The 9,104-nt window shown below is 38.9% G+C and overlaps 1 pseudogene; it reads left to right on the top strand.

The window, feature by feature from the left end:
• Nucleotides 1-706: 706 nt before the first annotated feature.
• Nucleotides 707-3,430, top strand: LOC113696765 (uncharacterized; annotated as a pseudogene).
• Nucleotides 3,431-9,104: the final 5,674 nt, after the last annotated feature.

Raw genomic sequence — 9,104 nt, forward strand, 5'->3', positions numbered from 1 at the left:
TAGCAGAGGTAAGCACCATATGGTGGGCAGCAGCAAGTGAGGATGGGAAAGCGGCTGAGGGGGAGGAGAACCTGCAACTTCCATGTGTGGCTGGAAATTTATCTCCGAAGGGAGAAGGGCTGGCAAGGACGCAAAGGGCTTCATCTCTGCTACAACTCAACATTGATCAATCTGCGGTAATCGAGAATGCAGCAAAGATAGCGAGGACAAGGGGTATACGGGCGAGGTTTCCATAGGATAGACAGTTTCGATCTTCTTCAATCTGTTCACAAAATTCTTTCTAGGTTCTATCATGATTAACGGTCTTTTTTGGAATATCGAGAGGGTCTCTCGACCACCTAATCTACGAAGATTAATTAAACTAGTTCGTGTGTATAGCTTGAAATAGGTTGGTATTTGTGAACCAAAGCTGGATTTAGCTCAAATTAATTCCATACGCTTGCGTCTACATTTTGACTCGGTGGTGGCTAATGCCTCAGCAAATATATGGGTGTTTTATAGTTCACCCATCACATGTGTGATAATTGGGACCTCTGATCAACATGTTTCGATGTCAATTCAACATCCGTGACTACCTGATTCCGTTATTTTTTCATTTGTGCATGCTAAGTGTACAGTTGGGGAGCGGAGGGGTTTGTGGCAGGCACTCCTTGGTGATAAACCCATTTCGCTCCCGTGGTATATATGTGGTGACTTTAACGTAATTATGGCACCGCATGAGAAGCGTGGGGGCCAACCTTTTAGCACCTCAGAGGGCTTGGAGCTCATGACATTTATGGAGGAAGCTGGGGTGTTTGATACGGGGTTTTTAGGTTCTAGTTTCACGTGGTGCAATGAGAGAAGGGGTAGAGCTAGAATATGGAAACGCTTGGATAGGCTGTTGGTAAATGGTGATTGGAGAGAGCCCATCTTTGTGGCCCATTTCGCTAGGCATCCCTCTGATCATGCGCCGTTAAAAATTGCTTTCAAGACACGGGTGGATAGTAAACCGAGACCTTTCCGATTTTTGAATGTGTGGACGTCTAAGACATCTCTGTTGGATGTGACTCGGAGTGCCTGGCAACACGAGGTCGGTGGCTCCCCACTGCGAACAGTGTGTACCAAGTTGTTGCGTACGCGACGGGCTATTCAAGCATGGAATAAAGGAGTTTTTGGGAATGTGTTGGATGCTGCTCGAAGGACGAAGGTCGCGATTGGGGTAGCAGAGGAGAGGGTGGAGAGGGAGGACTCGGAAGAAGCCCATTTGGAGCTAAGAAAAGCACAGGCAGAGCTCCGTCTGGCACTCTCGCTGGAGGAAAGATATTGGAGCCAGCACTACAAGAAATTTGATCATTAGTGACAACATTTCTCAGTGACGAAAAAAATCGTCACAGAATGGGGTCCTTTAACCACAATACAGCAAGTTGTCACAATTGAGTCAAGGGAGCCAATACATCAGTGACGACCTTGCATTGTCGTCACAATTCGATTCCCGCTAGGAGTCATGGAGAGAGCGGGAACTGCAATAGTGACGACTTTCTAAAAGTTGTCAGTATTAATGGCACTTTCTTTGACAACTTTGCAATTTTTGTCACTGATAACATTGTATAGCCGTTAGTGACAACCTAGTCTTGTCACTGTTTGATTTAAAATATTTATTGTTTTTTGCAACTATTACTCCTAATTTTTTGTAATCATTATGTGTTCTCTAATGATTTTTAACTGTTATATACTTATGAGCTTCCTTGTTAATTTAATTTTCTTGTATATGTAATAACTTCATTAGAATAAAAATAATTGAATAATTAAATAATTCATTAGTGTAAATAAACTTGTGACTACTTAATTTAGAATGATTATCAGTTAATTTGATATGAAAATTTGTGCCCAAGTTTTTTGGATATTGTTTGAGTTATGGGCGAAATCATCTCCACTAGAATTATTTTAGTTGTGAATACCATTACTTCATTTTTTTATTGTGCAAGATAAAGGTTTTCAGCGGGGTTGGTGGTGGAAACGGGTTTGAGAGATTGAGTTTGGGGACGAAGGTGAAGGTTTTAATTAGCTATAGTGGTAGGAGTGGATCCCCTTCTTCATCCACCTCTTCCACCGAGATTAACCCATCTAACTCCACTTCCTTCAACCACCAAAACGGTGGTCCTGCTCCCCACCGCATCACTGCCGGAGCAAATAACTCCTACTCGATGCACTCCTGGTGGGAGTCCATATCAAAAGCCCGCACTCGAATCCATCTTCTCTCCACTCTTCTCCCCGAAACCTCCTCAGTTCTCTCGTTCCTCACCGACTCCGACCGCCCTGCCCGCTCCCTCCTCCTCTCTTCCGCCACCTATTCTTCCATCTCATCTTCCCTCTCCTCCCCTTCATCCGGCTCCGGCGACGACTCTCTTTGCCTGTGGCTATACGACACCTTCCTCTCCGCTGACCCCGAACTCCGCCTCGTTGTCCTCTGCTATATCCCTCTCATCTCCTCCTTCTATCTATCCCGCATCCACTCATCCTCCACCACATCCGCTATCTCCCCCACCCCTAATCTCGCCGGCTTCGAAGCTGTCCTTCTTGTCCTCTACTCATCTGAAGTCAAGGCTCATGCGAGTATACCCATGCTCATTTCAATCCCTGATCTCTCTCAAACTTCTCTTTATCACTCCCCTCGAAATCCCCCTTGGAATAAATCGAACCCCATTAACAATAACCCCTCGTCTCGGCCTCTAGTCGGCGTTCTATCGCCTCCTCTCGAACCCTAGATGGCGGTGAAGTCTACTAAACGAGCTTCCATTGTAGGCATTGCCCTTGATTGTTATTATAAGCAGATCTCGCAAATGCCCAGTTGGTCAAAGCTTGATTTTTGCAAATTTTCGGCAGATTGGGCAAGTCAGGATTGCCCTTGTAAATCTGATTTCGATGATTTTACTACCCAAAAACCTGATAATTTTACTGAAAATAGCCATGGGCTTTCGGTTGACTCGAGGGGTCACAATGAGATTGAGGATGTTGTGGAAGAAATTCGGCATTTGCGAAGTGAGGGGAGGGATGACGAGTTGAGGCCACAGGGGGTGAGAATTCCGCTGCCATGGGAGTTATTACAGCCGGCATTGAGGATTTTGGGGCACTGCTTGCTAGGGCATTTGATTACAGAGGATGTGAAAGCAGCAGCTTCAGTGGCAATAAGGAGCTTGTATGCTAGGGCCTCCCATGACCTGAACCCGCAGGCCATTTTGGTTACTAGGAGTCTGATTTAGCTAGATAATAGGGCACGCAAGGCTGCTGCTGCAGCTACAGCTGCCAGTTCTACCTCCAATGCTAATACACCCAGTAAGGCTAAAAAGCCTGAGATCCTTTTGGTTTCTAAGTGATATCGAAAGTGAATGAGATAATTTGCTTTAATTCTTGAATGTGAGTTTGTATGTGGAATTATGTAGGTATAGGTGTAGATTATACGCAAGTAATGAGTAGCTTATTTTGAACTTGGAACTCAGCCTGAAAGTTGTGTATCATTATTACTGTGATATGAATAGGTGTTCCAATTGCTTATATTTGGACTTAAAAAAATATAAATAAATAAATCGAATGAATATGTAAGTTTTGATGATTATGTAGTGTTCTTGGAATATGTAGTTGTAACGTAATTAGGTACAAGTATAGATTAGTATCAAAATTAAAAGAAGAAAACATATGTTTTATATGCAAACATTTTCTTATAAGAACTACAGCTACCATTTTATTCATTGTCTTCGAGCTTATAATGCACATTATCATTTCGTAGGGACATCATTGGTTTGTTATTGTCTTGCAGCTTATTATGCTGATGCTATTGGTCCCAGCTATGGAATTCCCAATTATTGTGATGTTTGGGTAGGTATATACTCCTTTCTATCTATGTTAGACTTGTTTCAAATGGTTGGGTCTTGTCAACAAAGTTTCTGTAAAAGTGATAATTTTCACTTGGTTCTAGGAGACATTTGCATATAAACAAGCTACAAGTGGTCTCTGATTTGTGTTTGATTTTCCTGCCGATTAATGAATATGATAGGAGTAATTTTCTTTTCCTTCCTTTTGGAAGTTTTTGCATGGTTTAGTTGAGTTGTTTGTGTGAGAGTAATTGATTCAGCTTCCTTTTTTTTGCATTATTGTTTGTTGACTTATTGGCCAAGAGGGCTCTCAATTAGTTTTAGGACCAAGAATTCCTTCTATAGTTTTCTAGTGCTAGTATTAGCTTCAAGTTAGCTTCTTAATGTCTCCTGCAGTCGACTGATTTTTGTTATTATTTGCCGCAATTGAACCTGTTGACAGAGGCTTCGGATTCGGATTTGGGTCTAGGATATTACAATCTACCAATCAAGCTACCGTTTTCGCTTGTGGTACCCTTATACTCTCTATCTCCTCTTTGCTTCTTTTTTTCTGTTATTTATAGCCAATCCAATTTACTATAAATTTATACTTTCTAAATCATCCTAAAAATTGAAATGTTGCTATACAGCTACTAAATGCACTATGTATATAATGCATATGTAGGTGCACAGTGGTTAATGTGATTTAATAGCTAAGACTAATTACTATGATTTTTTTGTACTTTTTTGTGTTCTTGCTCCAGTTCATGACAATCTCAAATATGGTTGTGTTCCATTTTGTTTACTTTTCATTGTTGTTGTTTGGGAAGATTAAATTAACTGTCGTGTCTTCATTATGTTACTTGCTGCCCTTTTATGGACAACAAGTGATTTTCCAGCATAAGCCTATTTTCAACTATATATACTTGTCTAAATTGTGTTATGTTTGTAAATGAGACGCTCTTGTAATTTTCCAGCATATATGAGACCTTAAATTGTGACTAAGGCATATTTATTATAAATACAGTGGCTGTTGCGATTCAAAAATAGCATAAGTTATTGAACCTTAATCCTTGGTCTGTGACAATATTAACATGTAATTTGCCAAAGAATTTAGTAAATGCTTGTTACTTTTGTTTTTTTATTTAGGAAATTTGAAGGCTGTTATACGTCTTTGATATTAAGAGTTTTCTTTGCCTGCGACAATACCTGGTTTTTACTCTCTATAATTGGTTCCTATGTGCATATTAAGAGCTATCTTTGCTTTTATTTTGTCTCTTATTCTGCTCTTTATGTAGTCACTATTTGGATGAGAGTTTAAATAAATGAGACTTTATTTTTTTGTGAATCCTCATTTGATTTTCCTTGTCTCAAGTTTGTTTTGTCATCTACTAATAATTGTATTTTTCTATTGCAGATATATTGTACATTTTAGGGTTTTGGAAGATGAGTAGCCGAGGCTACTTATTAGCTCAAAAACTAGTTATAGTGCTATCTTATGCTTAGGAAATGTTTCGTATAACACAAAAATGTTTTGGGACTTGGATTCGTTTTGTACTGCTCCCTTGCCTTATATGATACAACTCACTCTAATACTACTTGTCAAACTCTTTATAATGTGGTGTTGCACATGATTATGATATTGGAAGGATTATTATAATATTTTGGCATTTTCTATTGTAATGGGTGAATGTGTTTGTTATTCATTAAGCATTGTTGGTGGCTCCCATTTTTTTATATTACTCTAGCAAGAAATACATCAAACTACACAGTGACAAGATATTGTAACTGAATCACATTTCTCCAATGACAAGTGCCTATTGTCAGTAAATCAAGTGTCTTTATTGACAACAATTGTTGTAATTGAATTAAATTCTATATTGATAACAATATGTTGTCACTGTTGAAAGGTGTTTTGTAAGGCCCAAAGACAACCTAAGAGGGGGGGTGAATTAGGTTGATTAAAAACTTAATTGAGTTTATGCACTTTTTACTTAATAAAAATTTACCTTCTTTTCTAGTAGAGATCAATCAAGTAAATTTAAAGAATAGAACAATGTTGATCAGAAATAAGGATATATATAATCAATGAGAATTTTATTAAACAAAAAGAATAAGATAGAGTATCAAACCGATTGTCTACCAAGCTTTCCTCAAACTTGAAGACCAATCACAAAGATGAGCACCTTCTCTTTGATGAACAATAATCAACTCAATGTACAATGGAGGGATCACTTCCTCCTTGCCCCAAGCCTCTCTTATTCAAGCTAGGAAGTTTTACTATCACTCAGATAACCCTCAACAAAGCTACACTTTTGAAAATCCCAAACACAAGAGAAGTGCTTACAAGAACTTCACACAACTAGGAGAACAAATCTTGCTTGGGAGACTATTTTCTAGCTAAAATATCTCTTTAGATCTTGTAAACAAAGTGTGCAAAAGTTCCTTTCTCGTTCAGAGTCATTTGTATTTGAAAGGGACTAAAAATGGGCTTCATTAATGCTTCCAACGGATAGAAGGCAGATGAAGAGTCAGCTAGCCGTTGGGGCTGTCGGACGTCCGACAGATTAATCATCGTCCGATCCCATCGTCCGAAACACACCAAGTTGTCGTTCGGACGTCTGATGGGATTTTATCGTCCGAAAGCATCTGCGTCCGAATGTCGTCCAGAGAGTCATCAAAACTTTGCGAAATTTTTCGGACGTCCAACGCGATTGATATGCATCCGAAGAGTGCATCCGATCCTCCCGGACGTCCGATGCTTCCTCACGAGCGTCCAAAGGAGTTTCCTTCTTGATGTTCTTCATCCTTTCGGACGTCCTACAGCTTCCTTTCGGACGTCCGACATGAGTGCCCTATTTTTTCTTCTTCTTTTGGTTGATTTTCTTTCCTTGACACCTTTGTACCTAATTCTCTAAAAAGCAAAACACTTATATTTGAAGAGAATTAGATAAACATTTCAAAGTGCTTTGTGATCATCAAAATCAAGAATAACATTCTCCCCCTTTTTGATGATGACAAAACAATGATTTGAAATGAAATTTGATGATTACAAATAGGCTCCCCCTTTCTCAGTCAATCGAAAAACAAAAATTGAAAAACTCCCCCTCACTTGGCTACTTCACAGATTTATTCAATTATCCAAAAATAGTTAAGAATTGAAAAACTCCTCCTCACTTAGTTAAGCAATTTATTCACTGATTTATCCAAAAACAGTTAAGCAATTGAGAAACTCCCCCTCACTTGGCTGCTTCACAGATATATCCACATATCAATTCATATTTTTTCTCCCCCTTTTTGTCATCACAAAAGTCAAAAAAAAAGAGTAAAGAGACATGTCAAGAATCAGTAACATAAAAAAGAACTAAACATTCTTAACAAAATAGCTTACGAGCATCACAAAGCATTACAAGCACCATTACATCCACATATCCAGTTTTGAACATTACAAGCACCAGTATCAAAGAAAACAAAAAAAAAAATCCAAGACAACCATCTAACACCTAGCAAATAGAAAACAGTCAAACAGAATGCAAATGATCCTAATATGGCTAGTGATCCTAAATGGTAAACTAAGTGGATCCAGGCGTCCTTCGAGTAAGCTGATACTGAGAGAGATCCTCCTCCTCAGTGTCTTCATCATCTTCAGCATCTTCACCAACTGGTTTCTTGCCTTTATCAGATGTGGAAGGATCATGTGGTGCCACGGGAGTAGAGGTGAGGTCGATAGGAGCAGGACTCATAGAGCGAACAGGGGCTGATGAACTTGGATCATTGGAGCGTGGCTCCTTGCCAGGAGGGACTTCCTCAACCACAGGTGGGGGAAAAAGAAGACTCTTTTTATCTAGGAAGTCAGCTTGTTGCTGGGATGACATGGTAAGCATGAGACCATGTTCAAGAAGCAGAACATGTTGCTTAAGGTCTCGAAGGAGCTCAACCACCTCAGAATTTGAAGAAGAAGATGCCTTAGTTGCAGTCTTCCTAGGATGAATAGATGTCAGTGCTACAGAGGATGGAGTGTGAAGTGGATCATGTGCAGCCTTAGATCTTGGTTCATTAGAAGTGGCCCCCTTATACGCCCACAAATTATCCCTAAAGACAAGATTTTTGCGCTCAAAATAAGCCTTAGTGAAGGCAGAGGAAAATGTTTCTTTGGGACAAACACCAAGGATAGGTACTTTGTAAAATTCAAAAACCTTTTGAAGGAATTTTCCATAGGACAGTTTTCTACGAGAATCAGTGGTATAGCGAAGTAAAAACTTGCACATGACAAAGCCAAAGTCAATGTGAATTTTTTCTCGAAAACAATAAAACAAATACAGCTCCATTTTATTTGCATCTGTTCTATGACCGTCAGTAGGCACAAGCAGATTTGAAATGATTGAGAAAGCAATAAGATTCACAGGGGCAAGGTCATTTAGTTTGGCATCAGCAGGGGCAGAAAATTTCTTTCGAAAATAGGTTAGCATTTTAGCATTATCAAAGTGATTATCAGCAGTCGGATGCTCTTCATAAGAAAAGAAATTGGCAATTTTACTTTTGCATCCTAGTTCAATAACAGTATTTAAAATGGCATTCACAGTTTCAGGATCAAATACTAAGTCTACTGTGACGCCCCGAAAAGAATGAGTGTGAGAACCCGGAAATTTTCTAATTTTCTAGGGTTTATTTTATTTAATCGCCCGCCTTTTCTACATTTTCTTTATTAGAAAAATTCCCCAGATAAAGTTTATGAGCAAAGATAGTTTTAAAATGATTTTTCTAGTATCGGTTAGTTTTTGAAAAATTAAGAGCGTATTGTGAACGTGGGACCCGCAAGTGCGGTAAATGCATTATATTTTTGACAATTTGTTGGAATTTTGTATTAAGTGATATTATTTAACAAAGTGTTAAGATATTTGTATTGGAGAGACAAAAAGATAAGTTTTAAACCTAAAGGTGACAAGTGTTACCATCTAATTTAATCTTGGACTTTGACCATTTGACTTTACCTTTACCTTTACCAAATAAATACAAAAAAATTGATCAAAATAAGCTTCATTTTGCAAGCTTCTTGGCCGAATGTTCTTGCTCAAGAAAGAAAGAAAAGCTCTCAATTTCTTCCTTCTATTTCTTGCTCAATCTTCAAATCCAACCAATAAAACTCCAAATCATTCCATAAAATCTCTTTGCTAAGTGGTCTTGAGGTGTTTTGTGGAGTTGTTTGGAAAGCTAAGGTGTTTTGTTGCTCTATCTCTTGTATGGCTAAGGTGAGTTGTGAAGAACCACTCTCCTCCC

Source organism: Coffea arabica, chromosome 6e, assembly GCF_036785885.1.
Source record: "Coffea arabica cultivar ET-39 chromosome 6e, Coffea Arabica ET-39 HiFi, whole genome shotgun sequence".
NCBI classification, from domain to species: domain Eukaryota; kingdom Viridiplantae; phylum Streptophyta; class Magnoliopsida; order Gentianales; family Rubiaceae; genus Coffea; species Coffea arabica.